Source organism: Onychomys torridus, chromosome 1 (genome assembly GCF_903995425.1).
Source record: "Onychomys torridus chromosome 1, mOncTor1.1, whole genome shotgun sequence".
NCBI classification, from domain to species: domain Eukaryota; kingdom Metazoa; phylum Chordata; class Mammalia; order Rodentia; family Cricetidae; genus Onychomys; species Onychomys torridus.
This window is the reverse complement of record NC_050443.1, coordinates 166,641,814-166,667,745: the sequence shown is the minus strand read 5'-3', so window position 1 is coordinate 166,667,745 and position 25,932 is coordinate 166,641,814.

Sequence of the window (25,932 nt, the reverse complement as noted above, 5' to 3'; positions counted from 1 at the left end):
ACAGTCCATGCCTCATGCCTTTCAGACCCAAGCTGACATCCTCCTATCCAAGAGCCTGTACACACCCAAACTACAAACACTCATCCAGACCACACCATGGACAAGGACAGGGTTAAAGTCCTCCTCCTCTCCAGCAGTGCCATGTGGAAAAGTGCTGGCCTGGCAGAGTCCTGTGGCTTCAGCAATCAGGCAAGAAAGCTAATTAGTCAGTCTGAGATCCACAGGGGAAGTGCTGACAAACTCAATAAGCAGCAAGTGTCTCATCCCACAGGGGAGCTGGATCCACATAAGGCAGCAGGGTAGCAGTTCAGGGGCAGGAGAAGGGCAAACAGGTGTCCTCCAAGGAGCCCTGGCCTCATGACCTCTCCGTTCTCTATTCCAGAGACACATTTGGCATAGCATTAAAGGACAGTTACCAAGCACTAAGTATTGTGACTATGCTGTCTCAGACACTGTGTTTCTCAGAAGAACAAGGAGTGCATAACAGTGATGGGTGACTGATGCCAAGGGTCATGGGTCACCACAGCATGAGCATCACACACCAGCAACCTGGAGTGTCACCCCCTCCCAGCTAAAGATACAGCAAGGATAGGCAGCATCACTTCATGAGGAAGTAAACACAATTATGCAATGTAATGAGATGCAAATGATGCAGCATTGCTTTACATGGAGCAGAGCTTCAGGATGTTAGTCTCTGCTCCCTGACTCCCACCCTTGGGAGAGCAAGATCCGTGCTGTACAGAATTAAAACTTTGAGGTTGAGATAGAGCAGTGTTTCTCAACCTGTGGGTCAAGACCCCTGGGGGGGGGTCATATCAGATATCCTGCATGTCAGATATTTACATTTCAATTCATAACAGTAGCGAAGTTACAGTTTTGAAGTGCAATGAAATAATTTTATTTCACCACATGGTCACCACAACATGAGGGACTGTATTAAAGAGTCACAGCGTCAGGAAGGTTGAGAACCACTGAGACAGAATAAGAACAAGGAGAAAGAGGAGAAAAGATAGAGATGAAGGAAGAAGAAGATGGGGGAAAGGGGAGGAGAGGAAGAGGAAGAAGGAGCAGGAGGCGGGGAAGGGAGGCTTAATAACTTCCTCAAGTTTATCTAGCTCAGCACCAGCAGGAAGTGTATTTTTATTTTATTTTATTTATTTTACTTTATTCAGGAGAGCAGAGGAGGAAAGGCTTGAAACCATCATTTACACGAACGAGGAATCTCAAAGGAAAGGAAGTAAGCATGTCGAAGACATGTCTATATGTTGTCCTCTTTATTTAATTGCTGCTTTTTAAGCTACAGCTGTCTAAATCAGCAACAGCAACTCCACCAGCAGCAGCGGCAGTTAGGCCTCAAGGGCCATAGCCGGACAGAGGGACTCTGCCCACTCTGGCTTCAGTTCCCTCCGGCTCCAACTCCTGCAATGCTACGAAGGGAACTTCACTAAACCTCTCTCCCTCTAAAGAACTCATATTTGAAGGTTAAGGTGGAATTCTGCTCTTCAGAGGCTGAAAAGCAAGTGGCTCGCCTCCTCTCCTTGCTCCAAAAAGCCCTCAAGCTTCCTTCTCCTTGCCCTCCTTCTAAACCCTTTCTCACCTGGCTCCTCCCTACCACTTCCTGTCAGCTAGTTGCTGACTCAGCCTCCTGACCGCAGGTGAATTTTATTTAATCAAACATATCTTTCCATAATGAAACAAATGTTCCAGGGCATAAACAAAAGTAACACACCTTGAAATAATATTCTACAACATCTATATTTTCATGTTCACGGACATTATAGTAGCCCAGACATGGGGTCAGCCAAAACACTCATCAAGGATGAACAAAGGAAATGTGATCTTTGTGCACAATGGGACATTACTCAGCCTTAGAGAAGAATAAAATTCTATAACTGGCGATAACATTCGTGAACCTGGATCGCATGATGTTAAAAGTGAACTGAAACAGGCACAGAAGGACAGTACCACGTGATGGCGATAATTTGAAAGAAAATGTCCCCCAAAGGGAGTGCCACTATTAGGAGGTGTGGCCTCGCTGGAGGAGTGTGTCACTGTGGGGGCGGGCTTTGAGGACTCTTTTTCTAAAGCTTCCCTCAGTGTGACAGTCAGTCAACTTCCTGTTGCCTGCAAGATGTAGCACTCTCAGCTCCAGTGTCATGTCTACCTGCATGCTGCCATGGTCTCTGTCATGATCATAATGGACTGAACCTCTGAACTGTAAGCAAATCACCCCAATATAATGTTTCCTTTATATGAGTTGCCATGGTCATGGTATCTCTTCACAGCGATGAAAACCCTAACTAAGACAGGGTATGATGGTTAATAGGCATAAAATTCCAATCTAATAAGAGAAGTATGTTCAAGAGACCTATTTTATAGTTTTATGACAACTATAGTTAATATTATATGCAGTTTTTGAAAGCCTCAGAGCAGATTTTAAGTATCCTCACCACAGAGAGAGAGGGAGAAGGGGGGGAGGTATTGGTTAACTTGATTTAGCCATTCAGCAATGTATGAGTATATACAAATATGTGCATACATTTATATTCAATAAACTTTAAAAGAAATAAAAATCCTCATTTAGCCTAGAAGGAAGACATTCTGGTTCCTCAGTTAGTTTCTAGGTTGTATTGAGAAGGCCGAGTGTCCCTTGACAGGTGGACAGAGATCACCAAGAAAAGGGAACTCAATAGATTGGGTCACTGGCCAAAAAGTGTCCCAAGAACCACTTGGGTGTGAGCTAATGTTACCAGCAAAGTATAAGGAAATGCTAAAAGAAGCAGCTTGGAGACCAGGTGGAGGAGACACCGGGTTATGTGGAGAATAAAATGTTCCTTAATTTTTCATCTCATGTGATACACCTTCGTTTTGATATGTTGTGACTCAAGACATCACAGAAGCATGCCAGGTGTGAAAATCTGATTTAGATTTAATAAATACATTCGCACACTCTCTGGACCTTGGTGGGAACATTAAATTATAGCGGTTTCCAAGTGTTTCTGAAGATTAAAATGCATAAGGCTCAGTGCGTTTTTATTTCATTGGCGTGTCTTTATCCCACTGATTTCTTAGCGCATCTCACAAATTGAAAGATATATGAGAGGCAGTGAAAGGTCGGTCCAGAGGCTGTGCTGTGAAAAGAAGCTCCCCAGTGAGGCTCAGGGGTAGCAGTGATGCTTGCTGGGACTGGCATCTTTCTGAACCAACAACCCCGCAAAGGGGGATGGAGTGTAGCCACTCTGAGGAGAAGCAGATGGCATATAATTTGGAAATTCACCCGTTCAACAAATGGTTGTTTACAAACAACTGTTGCAGGTACTAGAGAGACTCCAGTGATCCAAACAGTCGAGTGTAGCACAGAGCAGAGCAACCCAACTGATACAGCACTTGAGAGTATCTGGTTACAGCAGCAGTCACCCCAGTAATAGGAGCTGAGGCCCAATCGCTGAGTGCTTTTCTTCATCTCCTCAAGCCTTGTCTACTTTCCTGGAGTGATTAGCCTTCTTCATGGGGGTTGTGACAATTAAATATAAAATGAGAGACAGAATATAGTCCTACAAGAAAGACGTAGGTTGGGGTCAAACGCCTGAGTCTGGGAGTGGGACAACGTCAGTCATCCTTTGGAGAGAAAAACATGCTTAGCACTGAGTGGGTGGCACAGGCCAAAGCACAGGCCTGCAATCCTAGCGCCTGGGAGGCCGAGTCAGGAGGACGGGGAGTTTGAAGGCAGCCTGGGCTACCCAGCAAGACTGTCTCAAAATAAATAAACAGGCACTTAGTGCAATGCCTGGCATATCAAAGCACTCCATAAATCTTAGCTTTTCTTAGGTGCAATGGTAAAAACGAAGACAGGCGAGACTACCCACAGAAAGGCACCCATCAAGTACGCAAAAATGTGAATGTGTTCCCTTCTTCCTCCCCTTCCTTGCCCACCTGGGTGACACGGGGCTGGGGCGGGGCTGATTTTGAGCTTCCTTTGAGCTTTGTACCAGTTGTATCTGGAAGTTCTGAGTGATGTGTACATCTGCCTTTCGCTTTCCCAATTTGCCCAGGTATCAGAAGCCAGATGTGGGGCTTGGCTAAATTTTGTTTGATTCTTCCCCCTCAATAACGCAGACCATGGCCTTGATTTCTCTCTTGGATGGTACCGTGAAGTAGCTCACTCAGTGACAAAAATAAACAGAGACTGAGGATTGCTGTTGACTGGAAAGAAAATAAACCAGATCTGTGTGTTATTGCCAAATCGACTGTACCAAACCCCCACAAATGTGGCTATTGAGCAGAAAGTACTTCCTGAAGGAGCAAGGGAAAATTGCTCTTCAGAGTGCCCACTGTCTGTCCCTTCCCTTTTAATCCCCACTACTGCTGTCCTTCGGGGAGGGAGGGGCTTCCTCACAAAGGAGCCAGTAGAGGACGACAGAGGGGAACAGATGTCTGGATTCCCTTCCTGGGCTCCTAAATGCTGCTTCCAGCTTAATTAGCCAACTGTGCTGCCTCACACCTGGATGGGATTCTGGAGGCTGAGTACACAGGCCCTGGGCCCTGAGGGTGCCTTGAACCCCTTTGCCCTCCAGCTCTGTCTGGGTGGGTGCAAGAATCTGCAGCTAGCCTGCAGGGTTATTCTGGGACTTGATCCTGGGAGGGTGGAAGGGTAGGAGCTAAAGGAAAGTCCTTCCAGCCAGCCAATGCGGCCCCTAGCGGGGAAGAGAAGAACTCCACCAGAGGGAGAGGGAAGGGTGAATGGGTGTATTAAGCGCCTTGGGCTGGCAGGGACTCAGAGCATGAATGATGGTCTCTATCCAGCCACTCTATCACACATTTGAGTGCCATTCAAACATCTTCCAGCCCAACTTCCCTTGTTCCAGGCCAATTGTGATGCCTTAGGAGAACGATTGAACCTCTCTGGGTCTCATTTACCTCTCCGTGCGAAGGCGGAAATGATTACTTCCTGTGCGAGAGGGTGCCTCTCAAAAAGAAACCCAAAGTAAATGAACATGCCTAATTAGCATTTCCTTTAGTATGATTATTAACATTCAGGAATTTACACAAGATTGAGCTTCTAATCTCTAAATCAATGTCCACAAACCCCGTACTTCTCAAATCATTGATCAGTAAAAATACCTAAGCTATTCTTAAAAAACAACTATCCTTACCATAGTATGACTCTTTCTAGTAAATTCCATTTTAAGTCTAAATAAATAAAATTTTAAATAATTTCTAATATGTAAATGATCTTATAATCTAGATAAGTAAAATATAATATAAATATTTAAATCCAAATAAATCAAATGTATTCTGTTTAGAAATTTGCACTTTTAAATAAATTTGCACTTCACAATCTATAAGAAGAGTTGTATATATTTAAAGTATCAGGGGCTGGAGAGTTGACTCAGCCATTAAGATCTGTACTATTTGACTGGCGGTGGTGGCACACGCCTTTAATCCCAGCACTCGGGAGGCAGAGCCAGGCGGATCTCTGTGAGTTCGAGGCCAGCCTGGTCTACAAAGCAAGTTCTAGGAAAGGTGCAAAACTACACAGAGAAACCCTGTCTCAAAAAACAAAAACAAGAACAAAAAACAAAACAAACAAACAAAAAAGAACTGTACTATTCTTGCAGAGGACCCAAGTTTGGCTCCCAGCACCCATGCTGGCACTTCATAACGGCCCGTAATTCCAACTCCATAGAATTTGACACCTTCTTCTGACCCCTTCATGTGCACATGCCCCACACAGACTCATAAATACATGCAATTAGGAATAAGATCTTTAAAATCTGCAACTGTGAGAGAGCCATGGAGCGTAGCCAGCCTTCCTGACTGCAAGTGGGCTTGGGAATCTAGGCACATCACAGCTGCTCCAGGATCTCAGCCTGGCTGGCCACAGACTAGAAGAGCCTCTCCAGGTGTTTGTCATGATCAAGTGCCAACCACATCCACAGGGGTCTGAGTCCACAGAACTGCACCTCTGTATCCATCAGAGATGAGCAACAGCTGGCATTATGCACGCTCTCAGGTGACTGAAAACTCCTATCAGAATGTCAAAATGCCATTAATGTAATGTATTTTGATAGCAACCATTGTATAATTTTCACTGTCTTTTTGGGAGCATTTAAAGACAGTTGAATATTTCTTGGCCAAACAAGGATCGTCAAAATTCAATTTAGCTACCATGCTAAACTGTCCTAAGTAGTGCTACATCCAAGCCTTCCAGGGTGTGCTGGGATCTTGGCCTGTGTGCTAAGCATCTCCAGACCACTGTGCTTTTGCCGCTTCTACCTATCACTCAAGTGGTATGCCTTTACTCCAGTGTCCTGCATCTCCTCCATCCTGTCAGTGTGGTCCTGATGATAAGCCACTGGCCTGTCTTACACACTAACTGGCTGAGCTCAGGACTTTCTGACTCATCCATCAGGTAGAGCACCATTTCAGTGGAGGGTAGTGAGTACCATTTATTAGAAGTCATCTAGAGGTCAGGTGCAGGTACTGTTTTCTAAGCAATTTACACACTCTTCTTGTCATCTAGAGGTCAGGTGCAGGTACTGTTTTCTAAGCAATTTACACACTCTTCTTGTCTGTTACAATTGCCTTCCCAAATAGATGGTAGTATCCTCGTTTTAGTTTTAGAAATCCAACAATGGAATATTGAAAAGCAGGCTGAGAACACGGAAGAAGAACAGACAGAATCTAACCTAGGTCCCTCTCATTTTACAAAATCAAGTGCACTGGGCCCCAAATCTGTCTAATAATAGTGATGGGGTCTGTGTTTATTGATTTCTTTCATTAATTCATCCATTCTCCTTCTCATTTACTAACCATTGTTCACTACTGTGGGCAATGAAGAATTTTCAACCCTGACTTCTGAAATAAGAATTCTAATCATGTAAAACACAGTTCTTACCTCCAGGAAGTTTGGCATCAACATAGAGAAACAAAGTCAAATGTACAGATTTAAGACCAAGCTGTATGTATTAGTGTGCTTGGGTTGCTATAACAAAATGCCACCAACTGTGTAGTTTATGCCACAGAAAGTTAGCAGCTGAATGTCAGAGATTAGAGTGTAGGATTTGGTTTATTCTGAAGCCTGTGAGAGGTTGTGCCTCTTAGTGCCTGGTGGTTCGCTGTCAATCATCGGTGTTCCCTTCCCTTTTAGATGATTCACCTGGAGGTCCCTCTTCAGCTTCCTGTGGCATCTCCCTGTACGTGTGTGTCTGTCTTTGCCCAAATTTCCCTTTTGATAAAGATGAAGTCATAATGAATTCGGACTCATCCTAATGACCTCATCTGAACTTGAATATCTGCAAAGATCCTTTTTCCAAATGAGGTCACAGTTCCAAGTACAGGATGTTCAGACACTACAGTCTTCTTGGGGGACACAGTCCAAGCCCTCAAACTTCTAGAGGCAGAAAACAAGCAAGGGAGAATGTCAGAGCTATAAGCACCCAGAGCTGTGGGATGCTGCGTCTCTCACTCCCTTTACAGGCCCCCAGTCTCAGATCCAAGCAGATGTGTAATGGACATATAATAATAGGGAAATTACACATTTTGGGATCATAAAGAAAACAAAGTAGAAGAAACGAGCTGCATGGCAGATTGGGTCTAGGCACATCTGAATTGGTCCCCCCCCCCCATGATCTTAAAACACACAGATGAGCTAGCCAGTGTTTAAAGACCGAGAGCACATGCTTAAAGCCTTTGATTACAACCCTGTCCTTAAACAGCACTCCCATGTGGCAGCAATATCTGCTGAAGCATCTCTGTAGGTGGAGCTGGCCACAGCACAGCCACTCCCTGCTGGCTTTCTGGCCTGAAGCTGTCAATGTCAGTTAACATCAAGTCTGGGCTGCAATTTTACCAAAACTCAAGTTGCTTCACTTCTTCCTATTACATACCTGGCCATCACAAATATTTATTTTTGTAGACCCTCCCTCCCATAACGAATAATATTAATTGATACTGGAGTCCTTACAAGACTGGATACTTTTCTCAGTATTTTACATGCTTGAATTAATTTGCTCCTGAAAGCATTGTTTTAAAAGTAGATGACATGACTTCTTCAATCAATAATAGAAATGAGGCACGAGAAAATTAAATCCAGTAGCATTTCAGCTGCCAATGAGCAGCAAAAGTAGGACTGATGCAGTTCAGCTCTGGAGTCTGTGTTCTTCACCCTGGCACTTGCAGCCTGGTGGATGAGCTCACCAGGAAGTAGAAATGGCTGAGTGGTTTTAGATTTGGAGACAAGAATGTCAATGTGCTGTAGTCAACCCACCAATCCAGAGTACCAGTCCAGGGTTCAGCGGTCCTAACAGACTGGCACAGGGAGGAAATGTACCTTATGCTCTGGAGGTTACAGTTGAAGTAGAGTGCCTGGCATTTGCCATGTGTTCAGCTATACTCCAAGGAGCACTTATCCTTCCTGCTGTGGGGACCCAGGACCAAAGTGGACAACCTTGGCCTCTGTCCTCATCAGGCCCATTTTGAACTATCTTGACTATTCCTGGGGCATTCAGCAGAATCTCAGGCTTCAGGTCCTGTCTCCTGCAAAGATAGCCCTCCTCCTCCAGGGGACCTGGGTCTCCAGCAATGGCTCCATGCATTAGATCTGTCCTCTCCAAGCCACTAGGACAGTGGGAAGAGTCCCTGAGACATTACACTTACCAGAACCAGTTTGGTAACCCTTGGGCAGCATATTCAACCCCAACGCATCATGTTGCACATCCCGAGGCACAGAAGCACAGCATGATGGCCTTTCTAAGGAAACTCCTATATCAGATTTCTATAAATGGCTGTCTTCTTCCTCCTCTTCTTTTTTGTTTGTTTGGTTGGTTGATTTGGTTTGGTTTTGGTTTTTTGAGACAGAGTTTCTCTGTGTAACAGCCCTCGCTGTCCTGGAACTCACTCTGTAGACCAGGCTGGCCTCAAACCCAGAGATCTGCCTGCCCCTGCCTCCCAGGTGCTGGGATTAAAGGCATGCGCCACCACTGCCCTCTGTTAGTTTGGAGACACACTGAGAGTTTTCAGACTCACAGCCATCATATTCTGCATTTAAGATGACACCTTTAATGTCTTCATCTTTCTCTATGTGCCAGATTGGTGAGGCGATCTTGGCCAATGTCTCAAGGAGGCTTGCCACCTCCAGGTGCCTCTTCATCTGTAAATACCCTTGTTCGAGACTTGATGTGAACACTGGCTGTGGTTACCTGCCTACCCTGAATTCCCAGCATGGCCCCGCAAGTGCGGAATTAGCAGGTTTCTTTGCTACTATGCGCCTCACCTTCCTTCTCCCTCTGAACTTTCTAGAAACCCAATGCTCTGCCCAACATGGTTGATCATAACAACAAACCAATTAGTGTGCTCCAACTTGTAAATCTATATTTCAATGGTCTCCTTACAATGCCTCCAGGCTCATTGATTTGCACAAAGAACATAATTAGCCCAGAGGCAGAATGATTTCTTTTTAGAGCCAATGAATCTCAACCCTGGTTGATTTTAAAATTACTCAGTGTTTAAAAATAACATGGATGCCCACCACTCCTCTTGGACCATCTTCATAATCATGATGCAACAGCGTCATGACTATTTCTTCATACTAAATGAAGAGGTTGTCCCTTCCCACCTCCTTTCCTGCCCATCCAAACTGTCTCTGTCCTCTATCAGCAAGTCCCTCTCACAAAGCTTCTTTTTGTCCTTAGCAGGCCACCATACACTGCCAGTTTCTCAGGTAATCACTTTACTTTGCTCTTAGTTTGAGGGCAAAAGTTGTTCCCTGACTGCCAAAACTGAGTTCAGGCAATGTAATCAATCCTGTGCCAGGGCTACCAAAAGGCACCAATAGCTAAAGATGTCAGATGTATTCTATCTTGTCATGGAAGAAAAGGATGGGGATGAGAGTGGAGGCTGGCCTGGAACCACAGGAGGGGCAGAAAATAAAGGAGTTCACGTCAGTCTCATGCCTACTGCCAGCTTTCTAGCTGCAGGATCATCCTGGGGCTGTTCCTTCCCTGGGAGCTGGGAAGGAGAATAAAGCCATAGCTGAATGGGTCACCACCTTTGCCAAGCCAATAACCCTGTGGTTTGTGGGAAAGCTGACCTCTTCCTAACCATGGTTTAAAAAAATGCAAATAGAAAAACAACTCTTTGATCCAAAGCAGAATAACTTTCAAAAGTTTTAGTGTGTGTGTGTGTGTGTGTGTGTGTGTGTGTGTGTGTGTGTGTTATGTGTGTGCCACTTGCCACTTACTGTGTATCCTTAAACTGCTTAATTTTGTTGAGTCTTAATTTCTTTTTACTTTCTTTGGCAGATAGACATTTTTATTTTAAAACTTTGGTTTTCTGAGAGATGAGTGAGAACTGAGATGTGATTTTTTTTCTATTTCAGTTATCTGTTTAAGTTGTCTTCTCATCAGGAGGAGAGACCCTGTAGATAAGCCTTAATGTCTTCATCTATACGAAAATGATAATGGTGCTGTTGATGTCTTGGTTGCTGTCATACGATCACCATGAGGCTCATGTGACTAATGCATAGTTCCTGGTACATAGTAAACTCACAATGTGCAGGGGTTTTTTTTTCAACATAATATTTTTATTGCTTATTTGGGAATTTCACATAATGCACCCTAATCACACTCACTTCCCAGTCATCCAAGGTCCACCATCCTTGTGATCTCCTCCAAGAAAAAAATAAGAAAGAAGGAGAGAGAGAGAGAGAGAGAGAGAGAGAGAGAGAGAGAGAGAGAGAGAGAGAAGGGAGAAAAGGAGTCCATTTTGTGTTGCCAATATACCCACTGAAGCATGGTCAAACTCCCAGTGGCTAGCCCCTTAAAGAAAGCTGAGTCCTTCCCCACCCCTTCCAAAAGCCATAAACTGTCAAGAGCTACACTTCAGCATCCTCTTAGAAGAATTTTTAAGAGTTCTCTTCAATGGCTTCTTGTCTAGACTGTTTCTTTGGAGGGGAGCGTTGTCACAGAAGCCTTCTGTACTGGCTTGTTTTGTTCATCAGCTTGACACAAGCTGGAGTCACCAGAGAGGAAGGAGCCTCAGTTGAGGAAATATCTCCATGAGATCATCAACTGTGAGGAATTTTCTCAATTAGTGATCAGTAGAGGAGGGCTGAGCCCATGATGGGTGGTGCTATCCCTGGGCTGGTGGTCCGGGGTTCTATAAGAAAGCAGGCTGAATAAGCCATGTGAAGCAAGCCAGGAAGCAGTTCCCCTCCATGGCCTCTGCATCAGTGCCTGACTCCAGTTTCCAGCCCTGCTTGAGTTTTTGTTCTGACTTCCTCCAATGAAGGGCTATGATCTAGAAGTTCAAGTTAAATAAACCCTTTTCTTTCCCAACTTGCTTTTTGGTCATGGTGTTTCATCACAGGAATAGAAACATAACCAAGACAAAAGTTGGTACCAGAGACTGGGATATTTCTGTGATAGGCCTGACTATGCTTTTGTTTGAAACAATTTGGACTGTGGGAGTTTGTTTTAGGAAAGCATTGGAGTGCTTAAATGTTGCTCCATGGGCCATGCTAGTAGGAGCATGGAAGACAGTGGTGCTAGAGTTATTTGAACTGGGGGCACAGCTTGCTCAAGATGTTTCAGAGGAGAGTAATATTAATATGTGGTCTAGAGGTATCTTGTGGTATTTTGGTGAAGAATGTGTCTGCTTTTCGTACTTGTCCAAAGAGTCTGCCTGAGGCTAAAGTGAAGAGTTTTAAATTAATTCAGCTGGCAGAGTAAATCTGAAAACAACATAGTATAGATTCTGTTGTGTGATTGCTAGTCTTCATGCTTATAAAGATTTATCATGAAAAGGAGCAAACAGAATGAGGAAACATACAAAATATATAATTTGAGGAGAAAAGGAGCACCAGGAAACAAAATGGAACTAAGTCCTGTGTTCAAAGAGATAAATGGATTAAAGATGGAATAAAGGGAATGGTGACATCAGGGCAAGAGCCCACCCAGCTAAGTTTATAACTTGTGAAAAGGGCTTAAAGAAAAACTCAGAGCCAGATGTGGTTGCACATTCCTTTAATCACAGCATTCCAGACATGGAGATTAGCAGATCTCAGAATTTGAGGCCAGACCTGGTCTACAGATCCAGTTTCAGGACAGCCAAGCTCAGGTAGTGAAGGAAACCACCAAAAACAGAACACTGGTGAAGATTTAATTGAAAGAAGAAGACATGTTCCAGCCCTAGCAAGCAGCAGAACTTGGCCACTTTGGCCCCATGGTTCTAGCTTTAGAGTCAAGGACAGAAGAAAGGAGTTATGGAATCTCCCTCTGTGAAAAGAGAAATCCACTGATGTCAGGCATGTGTCAGGAGTGTCCCTGATTACAGGCCTAGAGAGGCCATTGTGTGAAGCTGTGAAGTTGAAGCCTGGATTGCTTTGGAGACCCCGAGATGTTGGAGATGTCAGAATCATGGGACACCTGTCAAGAAAAGCTGCTACTAATAGTGATTGGAACCAGCCCAAGAGAAAGAAGTGTGTTGCAGTCAACAAAGCTGAAAGGAGCTTGAGATCTGAAGAACACTTTGACATCAGACATGGAGACGCAGAATTTGGAGTTTGCCCAGCTGGTTTTTGGTCTTGCTTTGGTCCAGTATTTCTTTGCTATGCTCTCTTCCCTATGTTTTGGAACAGTAATGTATATCCTGTGCCATTATATATTAGAAGTATATAATCTGCTTTTTTATTTTTTATTTTTTAGGGGATTACAGTTAAGAGAATGAATCTCAGAAAAGACTTTGAACTTTGGACTTTTAAACACTTCTGAGGCTATGATAGACTATAGGGACTTTTGAAGTTGGACTAAACGCATTTTGCATTATGATTTTATTATAAGCTTATGGGTGCTAGAGAGTGTAATGTGGTAGTTTTAATGTAATTGGCCCCCATAAGCTCATAGGGAGTGGTACTATTAGGAAGTATGTTTAGTTGGAATAGGTGTGGCCTTGTTGGTGTGTCACTATAGGGGTGGGCTTTGAGGTCTCATATATGCTCAAGCCATGCCCAGTGTTTCAGACCACTTCTTATTGCCTGTTGGTAAAGATGTAAGAATCTCAGCTCCTTCTCCAGCACCATGTCTGCCTACATACCACCATGTTGCACCATAATGATAATGGACTGAACCTCTGAAAATGTAAGCCACTCCAATTAAATGTTTTTCCTTTATAAGAGTTGTGATGGGGCTGGAGAGATGGCTCAGTCATTAAGAGCAGCAATTGCTCTTCCAGAGGTCCTGAGTTCAATTCCCAGCAACCACATGGTGGCTCACAACCATCTGTAATAAGATCTGGCGCCCTCTTCTGTATATATAATAAATAAATAAATCTTTAAAAAAGAGAGAGAGAGAGTTGTGATGGTCTTGCTCTCTCTTCACAGCAATAGAAACCCTAACTAAGACACCTTCTATGTCTCTCATTCTCAACTGTGAATCTGCAGTCATAGATACCACTGCAGAAGCAGCTTCCTTGCCCTTTACAGTCAGTGGCAGCATACATCATGTACTTCCACGTGGTTTCTGGTGACAGCACAGATCATGGACCTCAACATGGACTCCTCTAATGGCAGTATAGTCCATGGACATCCACAAGGCCCTCAGCCTCAGCACAGAACACCGACACTATCATGGCCCTTAGTGGCAGCATAGGTCATGGACATCCACATGGCCTCAGACAGCAACACAGACCACAAATACCAATGTGGCCCCCAGCAGTAGCACAGCCCACAGACGACAACATGTCTTCAGGTGGCAGCACAGACCACAGGCATCCACATGGCCTTCAGGGATAATGTAGGCCTTGGAGCAAAAGCTATTTTAAAAAAATAATAAGTTGGGCTGGAGAGATGGCTCAGAGGTTAAGAGCACCAACTGCTCTTCCAGAGGTCCTGAGTTCAATTCCCAGCACCTACATGGTGGCCCTGCAACCATCTGTAATGAGATCTGGCGCCCTCTTCTGTGTACAAAATAAATAAATAAATCTTTAAAAAAAAATAAGTTGGCTTTTGTCTTTCCTCCATGTGTCCAAGACATCAAAAGGAAGAGAGGCCAAGGGGAAAGAAGATGGCCTTGGCCCTACTGTCATGGAGATGCCGGAGGACAAGAAGGTGATGAGAGCCCTGATTAAGAAAAGCCATTAAAAAGACACTTCACCTGAGGAGGATCTCACTCGCTTTCACAAAAGATCCCACAGTGTACAGATGCTACAGCAAGGACTCTGCAAGTGGCTGACCTAGCTTCCCATGATTAGCAAGTTCCTCTAAACCAGTGGTTCTCAACCTGTGTATTGCGACCACTTGGGGGTCCAATGGTCCTTTCACAGGGATTGACTTAGGCCATCAGAAAACACAGATATTATATTATGATTCATAAAAGTAGCAAAAGTACAGTTATGAAGTAGCAACAAAAATAATTTTATGGTTGGTGTCACCATAACACGAGGAACTGTATTAAAGGGTCGCAGAGTTAGGAAGGTTGAGGACCACTGCTCTAGACCTTGAACTGTCAAACAGCTGCTCAGCTGCTCAGCTGCTCAGCTGCTCAGCTGCTCCACAGACACTGAGATGGCAGGAAGAGAAGAAGCAGAAACTGTGAGCTTGACTGAAAAGAAACTTCAGGCAAAGAGGATGTCCCCGTTAATGACCACCTGTCTTAGCCTATCACCACTGCAGAGACTTAGAAGTGTCCTCTGCTGGTGGCTGCATGCTGTGTGGGTTCCATGAAGCTGAATGTCTTCCTGCCTGATCTACATCATAATACAGGGTTCCTTCTCACTGCACCCCCAAGGTGAAGGTCAGGCTGAGACCGCTGGCCTACAGAAAGGCCTGTGTTAATAGCACCAAGTCCACATGACTGGATATTGATACTCTTGTCTCCAGGCCTAAAACTTGTTAACCCATTTCTGCTATGCTCATCCAACCAAGCTGCTACTGCCAAGGTAAAAAAGTGAGAGAAATTGTGAGATCCACTGTACCCAGGGAGGTGACATTCTGGGTTCAAAATTCCAGAGCTCACACTGCCAAGAAAAAGCAAAGACTAAAGAGCTTGATAACAACCTGGCTTGAATATACATTGTTGAGTTTTATGTACACAAAAGAAATCTTTTTTTTTTTTTTTTTTTGGTTTTCCGAGACAGGGTTTCTCTGTGTAGTTTTGTGCCTTTCCTGGAACTCACTTTGTAGGCCAGGTTGGCCTCGAACTCACAGAGATCCACCTGCCTCTGCCTCCCGAGTGCTGGGATTAAAGGCATGTGCCACCACTGCCCGGCCCACAAAAGAAATCTTAAATCATCCTTTAACCTGTGTCTACTGAGCATTCTGTTTTGAAGGAAATGAGTAATTTGGGTGGATATAAGAAGTCTGGATCTTAAAATATTGATCCCTCTTGGTTCTTGCATGTGGGATAGTATAGAAGGTTCCATGAGTATTAAATAAAGCCCTATGTGCTGAAACAGAAACTCCATAGCCTTCTTCTGGTAAATTCATTCGCTTTGCAGAAAGTTTCTAGAACAGAGTGGCAGAAGAGGCAGCCCAAGCAGATGGCAGCACCTCTCATCTCCTGATGCCACCATCAGGGCACTTGGATCAGTTCAGGTGCCAAGGGCCAAGGCTACACTGTCCCCATAAGAACTCTAGTCACACAGGAATCCAAGTCTCACCAACCTCCTCTTTCAACCGAGTAAATGTTTCATTATCAAATTTCCAATTTTGAAATGTCCAAATCTCTGTCCATCTGGAAAGGTCTTCTGAGGTGACAGAGGGCCGGCCCCAGTGGAGCGGCCTCTTCTCACACTGGGCCAAGAGTGGCCCTGCTTCCCTCTGCTTCCAACTCCACCATTCCCCGCTATTTGATCCTGACTTGCTGCCCTCCTCTGTCCTTCTTGCCCAGCCTGTGGCACCTCGGCTAGACTCGTACATTCAGAGACTTTGCCAGCTGAATCCCAACCCTCAACCAGACCTAAAAAAACAACTGGCATGGCCTTGAAAGCTCCCACAGGGTCTCACTGCATCCTTGAAATGATGCCACAAGAAGAGGCCAGGAGGATTCTGCCCAGTGGACTTCCCTCCTTCACAGAGAGGAAAACAGCTCTGGGATGGGAATCTGCCATTGAAGCATGCCAAATCACCATCCTCTGTGTCACCTGACTAGACTCGTCTCTCCTGAGAGTTGGGAGTGAGGAAGAAAGGGACTCAAGCCTCCTGATGGTGCCAGCTGGCTCTAAGTTGGAGTCGGTGTGTAGTTCAGCTGGGCCGGCATGACAGGAATCCCAACCACCGCTCAGAGCTGACCAGGCCTGGTTTTTCCATTCCAGACAGACCAGCGGGCTCTGCGTTCTGAGGGAGATGAGCTAGAAGCCTTTGTGCTAGCTGCCAGGATGCTTCCATTTACAACCCAAAGATACACACATAGTAAGTGGGTGTCAAAGAAAGGGGAGTCCTGACTGGGGCCAGAAAAGCAGTAAAATCTGAAAGTTGAGAGGAAAAAATAAATCAGGGAGGGCTGTGAAGATAAAAGTGTGGAGGGGACTTCCTGAGGAGCTGCGTAGTTTAGACTTCAAAACAAATAAATCAAATCCTGGGACTGATGCAGCTAAAGGGTCATCAGTTCCTGTGGCCACTTCCTCCTCTGCCACCCCCACAGTGACACACTTCCTCCAAGCTCTTGAAGGCATTTCCAGCCTGGCCTCCCTGTTTCTTCCCCAGCATGGTGACTATCTCTGCTCTTGCTGGTCCTCACCCTACCCGCCACCCTCCAAGCCAGCCTTAGTTGCTTCCAAATGAGCTCTGGGTTCTGTGAACACTTTATTTAGATGGCATCTAATGTAAAATGTTCCAGTAGGATAATTTTGTTTTTATTTCACCAAACAAGGGGAAAAACCTGAAATGTTTAAAAATAGCAGACAAACCAGGCAGTTTTAATAGGTGAGCAGATGGGGTAGTAAGAGTGCCTTAGCATAGATGAGAGAGAGGAAACAGGGTGGGGGGGGGGAGGCAGAGAGAGAGAGAGAGAGAGAGAGAGAGAGAGAGAGAACTCAGATTAGTTTCTTTGGTGCATCTCTCTCAAACTGTGGTATGTCACCTGAAACTCAGTGTTGCATTAACTTTTCTTGGGAAAACATAAACAAACATCTACTCATCTAGATAGGTCACTAACTACAGACCAAAGGAACAAGTCCACTGTGGTCCCCCTTAGGAAACCAATGAGTTTATTGGGCTTACTTATAGATCATGAGTGAGGGGCTACTTGAAGAGACTGGATGACCTCAGTGCAACTGAAAGATTCCCTCCAGCATGGACAACTTCCCACAATGCACAGCAGGGGACCGCCCCCCCTTCAGTTATCTTCCATGCCTATATACTCTCATCACCTCTTAAGACCATGAGTTCACATGCTGCTTGGAAGAACTATATATACCTGTTAAGAATGTATAGGAAGTAGTAGCTGGAATCGCTCTCTAGTGAGGGTCTAATGACCTTCTATGAGTGGACAGGCCTGATCTTGAGAGGCTGCTGTAAGTGACCATAGCTGCTCTGATTAAGATGACAGTGGCTGTTACACTCAGAGGACAGTGTCCTACAATGCCAATCTGTCCACACACATCTGTGAAACATCCCAGAATGACATAACATCAGGGTCCTTGTGCTTACAATGGGGCTTTCTCCTGGCCTAGGGATTACATCTGGGGACACCTAATGGGCAGGAACTATATGAAGCCCTTGATCTTCAAGAAAACCAGCTAGTGCTCCATTCACCCAGAGTTTTCATGATACATAGCTTCTAACAAGGACTGCCTATGGTCCCCCTCTAAACTTGAGTTCTGTAACTTTCTTTGGGAAGGTCTACTGTGAACAAATAGTTTTGTGGTCATCAAAGACTTTTTTTTTTTTTGGCCATGAGCAATATGTCTATACTTTAGCCATATATTATTGTCTAGATATGAGGTATCCCCACAGAATCCTCTGTGCTGAAGGCTTGGTCTCCAGCTGGTGGTACCAATGAGAGATGATAGGATCATAAAGATTCTCTTTTCATCAATGGACTAATCCATGGGTAGATTCATAATTTGATGGCTTACTGGGAGGAAAGTGATATAGACTTAGTAGGTAAGGCCTGGTTGGAGAAAATAGGTCACTGGGAGTATGCCTTTGAAGAGCATCTTGTCTCTGGCCCTTCCTGTCTTCTCTTTGTTTCCAGGATACTGTGAGATAAGCAATCTTGGCTTATCTGCCACCCTTCTGCCACAGTGACCATGTCCAGAAACAATGGAGCCAGCAGACCACACACTGTCACCTCTGAAACCTCCAGCCCAAGTGGGTCCTTCCTTCTGTTTTTCTTAAAAGTACTATCACAGCAATGAGAAGCTGACTGATACACCTTCCCATCAATCATCCTCCTTACAGCCAGGCATATCTGCAAACCTTGAATCTGACTCCATCATGGGGGAAATCTCATCTCATAGAAATCTTTTAGTGACTTGCCATTTTTTAGAGCAATAAAGTAAGGGCAAAGGTTATCAGTGGTATGTTACATTCTCAAGGCTTTAGAAGCTCAATTACCAATCCCACAAAATAAATAATAAATAAAATATCCTACAAATGTGACTTTGTATTGTGGCATCCAAACCTAGCCAGGGTTGGGAAGAGTCCCCAGCCTTGGACCTACTCTGTCTGAAGTCATCTTTCTTGTTCTGTCCAACCCTGGCCTCTCAAGTCTGGAATGATGTGCAGTTTGGACCACTAAATGTAGCACTCGACTGTGTTTTTTCCTGGAAGATTCTTTGGTTTTGTGAATAATAATCATGTCTAAATAATTAACAAAGCTCAGAAATGAGCCTGGGAGGCAGCAAGAATCTCCAAGATCCTCTTACTCCATGCTTCTGTGATTCTTTTTTTTTTTCTGCCTCAACCCTCCTGAGATATGCATTCTCTCACTTAATCCCAGACTTCAGCCCAGGGATTAAGAGCATATAACAGGGTTGGGGATTTAACTCAGTGGTAGAGCGTTTGCCTAGCAAGTGCAAGGCTCTGGGTTCGATCCTCAGCTCAAAAAAAAAAAAAAAAAAGAGCATATAACAGAAAACAGGCTATGCAAGGTGAAATCCTGGCTCCCCACTCACTGGCTGAGTGGCCCTGAGCTTAATTTGTCTGTAACTAAGACTCCATTGGTTACTCTGAGGTGGCCATTGTACCACCTTTATAGAGAGGTTAAGGAGAATGAATCCATGTGAGCAGGGCCTGAGAGTAATTAGATTTGCAATGAATGTAAAATATGCCGGCAGTGTTTCTCAGGGTGATGGGAGCAGAGGTGAAACCTCAAACTCTGTTCTTGACTGACACCCATGAGCTGGAAGATGACGTCTCCCAGTTTGCCCCACACAGCATCATTATCGTCTTGGCTAGTGTAGTCAAAGCAATGCAGCTTGTTCTCTCCCCAGATCTCGCTTCCTGAGTTTTAGGCCAAGGAGAATATCACCTCCTGAACCAAGCCCAGCTTCCCAGACACAGCTTCTGCCCTTGACCCATCCAAGCAGTGTTTATGGGGCCCCCGAAGGCTGTGACAATTGGGAACTATCTTTTCATCTGTTCATGGACACTCGGTGCCCATCCTGCTCCTGGTGCATGGTGCATTCCCAGTAAACATACTCTGGCCTGTTGACTCCTTTATGCAGGGACTGATCTTGCAACAAGGGAACCAAACAGTAAGTAAAAAAAAGTTATAGGATCTGCTCCAGAAGGCTAACACCGTCCAGCTGTAAGAGACAGCATGCTAAGTGGAGGGTGGGGAGTAATGAGTACAGTAAGAGTGTCTAGGGAGCATCTACCCCAGCCTTGGGGAGCCAGGAAAGGCTGCCTAGAAGAAAGGGGAATGATTAACCTTTAGACATGAAAGATGAGGCGCGAGTGCTGTGGACCAGAAGATGCTGCAAGGCAGATGGAACCGTATGGCTCAGTGGCAAGTTACAATCAGACAGCCAAGGAACTAAAAGAAATTTGGGGCAACAGGATGGTTGACAGGGTTTGGAGAGGGCTTTGTAGGAGACACCAGGCCCCATACGGGGCCTAGGAAGCCACACATAGTCACTAGACTCCACCATTGCCATTATACACTCCACAGCCCAGTGCAGGGAACAGACACGAATGTGATAAGTGAACAGTAAGTGTCAATCATAAAGGGCCACAGGCTATCCAATCTGGCCCGTTGGGCCATTCTGTGATGAGGCAAATGTCCTTTGTTTACTCTGTCCAGCATAGTTCAGCCAGGTGGGCACCTGAGATGTGACCAAATAACTGAAGAAACCAAATGTTTTGTTTGACTTAATTCTCCTCAGCCCAAGTTCAGATGCAAACAGCAAAACACCACTAGACAATAGGAGAAGGGTGAATTCAGTTCTGAAAGCACAGAAAGGAAGCTGATAGGATGACAGGGAACGTGTTCCTAGAGGAAAGGGACACGGGCTAAGACCTCAAGCACATGGTGGCATATCTGTTGATCAGTTTACCTCAATGTCCCTCATTCGCAGCAGAAAGAAACTAAATGGAAATGCACAAGATTTGGGTTCTAGCCCTAGGCCAGTGTCTGGCCACACAAGTCCCTCCTTTGCTATGAACCTCAACTTCCTCATTTGTAAGATGGGAATAACCATGTACCTAACTCACAGGACTGTTATGAATATATACTAAACATTCATTAGCTTTAAGTCATTCTTCTTTTACATGTATGTGCACACATGTGTGTGCAGACATGTATGCCTACATGTGTAGCTTCTAGCAAGCCCTGGAAGCACTCACATGTGGCTCTGTGGTCTGCTCTTCCTTTGGCTCTGGAGCATGAACCCTTCCACAAGTCATTAGATCCTTTTTCTACAACGTGGTTCTCAATAGCTGCAAAGTGTTCTGTAAGATGGTGTCATTTTGCCTTCAGAGACCATTACTTCCTTCATTAGCAGGTTGAGACAGAGTTGAGGGAAGTCCCTACCTGCTTTCTCCCTGGCACTATGCCTAAGGATGCTGGCAGCTTACTCAGATTCCAAAATGCCACGATGCTCCTGCAATCTATTGCCTGGAAGCCCGAGAGCAAACCAAATTAAGGGAGAGAGATTGAAAGGAAGGAGGAAGAGGAGGAGGAGGAGGAGGAGGAGAAGAAGAAGAAGAGAAGAAGAAGAAGAAAGAAGAAGAAAACAACCTTATAGTAACATCAAATGCAGAAGGCAAGAGCCTTAAATAGAAGAAGATCAAAAACAAAGTGAGGAACAGACCAACAAAAAATGGGAAGAACATCTATTATAAAAAAAAAAAAAACTAGAGGAAAGGGACAATTAAAGCAGAAGAAACAATAAGTCCCTGAAAGAAAATCAGGAAAAAAGCAATGAAACAGACAAGGGAAACAGTCCAAGACCTGAAACAGGGAAATAGAAAAAGTGAAGAAGACCTAGCAGAAGGAATGCTGGAAATAGAAAAATTGAGTAAATGAAATAGGAACTTCCGATGCAAGTATAAACAACAGAATGCAAGAGATGGAGAGAGAGGATCTCTGGTGTGGAAGATACATTAGAAGAAATAGATTCATCAGTCAAAGAAAATCACTAAAACCAACAAAGTCATGAACCAAATGTCAATGAAATTTGGGACACCATGAAAAGACAAACCTACAAATAATAGGGATAGAGGAGGAGAAGAAACCCAATCAAAAGCACAGAAAATATATTTAAAAGATCATAGAAGAAAACTTTTCGCCAACTAAGAAGGAAATGCTATGAAGATATCAGAGCCTATAGAACACCAAACGACGACGCCCCACCAAAAAAAGTTCCCCTCACAAACGTAATAATTAAACAACTAAACATTACGAATAAAGAAAGAATATTAAGGCAGCAAAAGGCAAAAAGGCCAGTGACCTATAAAAGGCAAACCCATCATGATAAGCACCCGATTTCTCAATGGAGACTTTGAAAAAAGCCAGAAGGACCTGGACAGATATAATGCGACACTTAGAAGACATGGATGCCAGCCTAGACTAATATACCCAGCAAAACTTTCAATCATCATAGATGGAGTGAACAAGACCTTCCAAGACAAAAACCAGATTTAAACAATACTTATCCACAAACCCAGCCCTACTGAAAGCATAAGAAGGAAAATTGCAACTTAAGAAAGTCACATACACCCAAGAAAACACAGGCAATGATAACACCACAGCAGTGAACCCCCAAAGAAGAGAAGTACACACACACTACCCCAAAAAATAAAATAATAACAGGAATGAACAATCACTGGTCATTAATATCCCTTAATATCAATGAACTTTAATTCACGCTATAAAAAGAATACAGACTAACAGAATGGATAGGAAACAGGACCCATCTTTCTGCTGCATACAAGAAACACCTCAAATTCAAAAGACAGACACCTCCTAAGAATAAAGGCTGGGAAAAGACTTTCCAATCAAATGGTCTTAAGAAGCAAGCTGGTGTAGCCATCCTAATATCCAGCAAAATAGACTTCAAACTAAAATCAATCAAAAGAGATCATGAAGGACATTACATACTCATCACAGGAAAGATCCACCAAGATGAAGTCTCAATTCTGAACATTTATGCCCCAAACACAAGGGCACCCACATATGTAAAAGAAACATTACTAAAGCTTAAATCACATATAAAACCCCACACATTAATAGTGGGAGACTTCAACACCCCACTTTCACCTCTGGACAGATCAGCAAAATTGAAACTTAACAGAGAAACAATGGTCTTAACTAATGTTATGGCTCAAATGGACTTAATCTATATCTACAGAACATTCCACCTGAACAAAAAAGAATATACCTTCTTCTCAGCACCCCATGGAACCTTCTCTAAAATCGACCACATACTTGGCCACAAGGCAAATCTCAACAGATACAAAACAATTGGAATAACCTCCTGTGTTCTATCAGACCACCATGGTTTAAAGTTAGATTTCAACAACAACAACAAAAAAAAAAAACTACAGAAATCCTACAATCTCATGGAAACTGAATAATGCTCAACTGAATAATCACCAATGGGTTAAGGAAGAAATAAAGAAAGAAATTAAAGACTTCCTAGAGATCAATGAAAATGAACACACCACATACCCAAACTTATGGGACACTGTGAAAGCAGTGCTAAGAGGGAAATTCATAGCACTAAATGCCCACATAAAGAAGCTGGAGAAATCTCACACTAGTGACTTGACAGCACACCTGAAAGCTCTTGAACAGGAAGAAGCAAAGTCTCCCAGGAGGAACAGATGCCAGGAAATTATCAAATTGAGAGCTGAAATCAATAAAATAGAAATAAAGAGAACAAATACAGAGGATTAATGAAACAAAGAGTTGGTTCTTTGAGAAGAACAACACGATAGACAAGCCCTTATCCAAACTAACCAAAAGACAGAGAGAGAGCATCCAAATTAACAAAATCAGAAATGAAAAGGGGGACATAACAACAGACAATGAGGAAATCCAGAGAATCATCAGATCATACTTCAAAAACCTCTTCTCCACAAAACTGGAAAATCTATAAGAAATGGGTAATTTTCTGGATAGATACCACATAGCTAAGTTAAATCAAGACCAGATAAAGCATTTAAATAGTTCAATAACCCCTAAGGAAATAGAATCAGTCATTAAACATCTCCCAACCAAAAAAAGCCCAGGACCAGATGGTTTCAGTGCAGAATTCTACCATATCTTAAAATAATACTTAATACCAATACTCTTTAAATTGTTCCCACACAATATAGCAGAAGGAATATACAAACTCCTTCTATAGGCTACAATTATCCTGATTCCTAAACCAAACACGATGCAACAGAAAAGAGAACTCAGACCGATTCCCTCATGAACACTGATGCAAAAATACTCAATAAAATACTGGCAAACAGACTCCAAGAACACATCAAAACATTATCCACCATGATCAAGTAGACTTCACTCCCAGGATACCAAGGGTGGTTCAACATATGAAAGTCCGTCAATGTAATATACCATATAAAGAACTCAAAAAAAAACCACATGATCATCTCACTAGACGCAGAAAACAGCATTTACAAAATCAACACCCCTTCATGATAAAGGTCTTGGAGCAATCAGGAATACAGGGAACATACCTAAGCATAATAAAGGCAATCTACAACAAGCCAACATCAAATTAAATGGAGAGAAACTCAAAGCAATACCACTAAAAGCAGGAACAAGGCAAGGCTGTCCCCTCTCCCCTTACTTATTCAATATAGTACTTGAAGTTCTAGCCAGAGCTATAAGACAACATAAGGAGATTAAGGGGATACAAATTGGAAAGGAAGAAGTTAACCTTTCCCTATTTGCAGATGACATGATAGTATACATGAGTGACCCCAAAAACTTCAACCAAGGAACTGATACAGCTAATAAAACCTTCCGCAACATAGCAGATAAAGATAAACTCTAACAAATCAGTAGCCTCCTATATACAATAGACAAACAGGCTGAGAAGGAAATCAGAGATACATCACCCTTTACAATACGCCACAAATGTTATAAAATACCTTGGGGTTACTCTAACTAAGCATGTGAAGGACCTATATGACAAGAACTTTAGTCCCTGAAAAAAGAAATTGAAGAAGATGTCAGAAAATGGAAAGATCTCCCATGCTCATGGATAGGCAGGATTAACAAAGTAAAAATGGCGATCTTACCAAAAGCAATCTACAGATTCAGTGCAACCCCCATCAAATTACCAACACAATTCTTCACAGATCTGGAAAGAATAATACTCAACTTCATATGGAAAAACAAAAAGCACAGGATAGCCAAAAGAATCCTGTACAATAAAACAACCTCTGGAGGCATCATGATCCCCAACCTCAAGTGCTACTATAGGGCTACCATACTAAAAACAGCTTGGCACTGGCATAAAAACCGACATGTGGACCAATGGAATCAAATTGAAGACCCTGACATTAACCCACACACCTATGAACATATAATTTTTGACAAAGAAGCCAAAAATGTACAATGGAAAAAAGAAAGCATCTTCAACAAATGGTGCTGGCATAGCTGGATGTCAATGTGTAGAAGGCTGCAAATAGATCCTATCTGTCACCGTGCACAAACTTAAGTCCAAGTGGATCAAAGACCTCAACTAAATACAGTTACTCTGAACCTGAAAGAAGAGAAGTAGGAGTAGTCTTGAAAGCATTGGCACCAGAGATCATTTTTCTAAATATAACATCAGTAGCACAGACACTGAAGAAACAATCAATCAATGGGACCTGTTGAAACTGAGAAAGCTTTTGTAGAGCAAAGGACAGAGTCAACAATACAAAGCGACAGCCTACAGAATAGGAAAAGGTCTTCACCAACCCCACATCTGACAGAGGGCTGATATCCAGAATATATAAAGAACTCAAGAAATTAGACATCAAAATGCCCAACACTCCAATTAAGAAATGAGCTATAGAACTAAACAGAGAATTCTCAACAGAGGAAGTTCAAATGGCTGAAAGACATTTAAGGAATTGCTCAACATCCCTAGTTATCTGGGAAATGCAAATCAAAACAACTCTGAGATACCACCTTACACCTGTCAGAATGGCTAAGATCAAAAAACACTGAAGACAGCTTATGCTGTAGAGGATGTAGAGCAAGGGGAACTCTCCTCCACTGCTGGTGGAAATGCAAGCTTGAACAGCCACTTTAGAAATCAATATGGTGCTTCCTTAGAAAATTGGGAATACATCTCCCCAAGACCAGCTGTAGCACTCTTGGGCATATTACCCAAGGAATGCTCAATCATACCACAAGGCATTTGCTCAGCTATGTTCATATCAGCATTGTTTGTAATAGCCAGAACCTGGAAACAACCTAGATGCCCTTCAACTGAAGAATGGATTAATAAAATATGGTATATACCACAATGGAGTACTACTCAGCA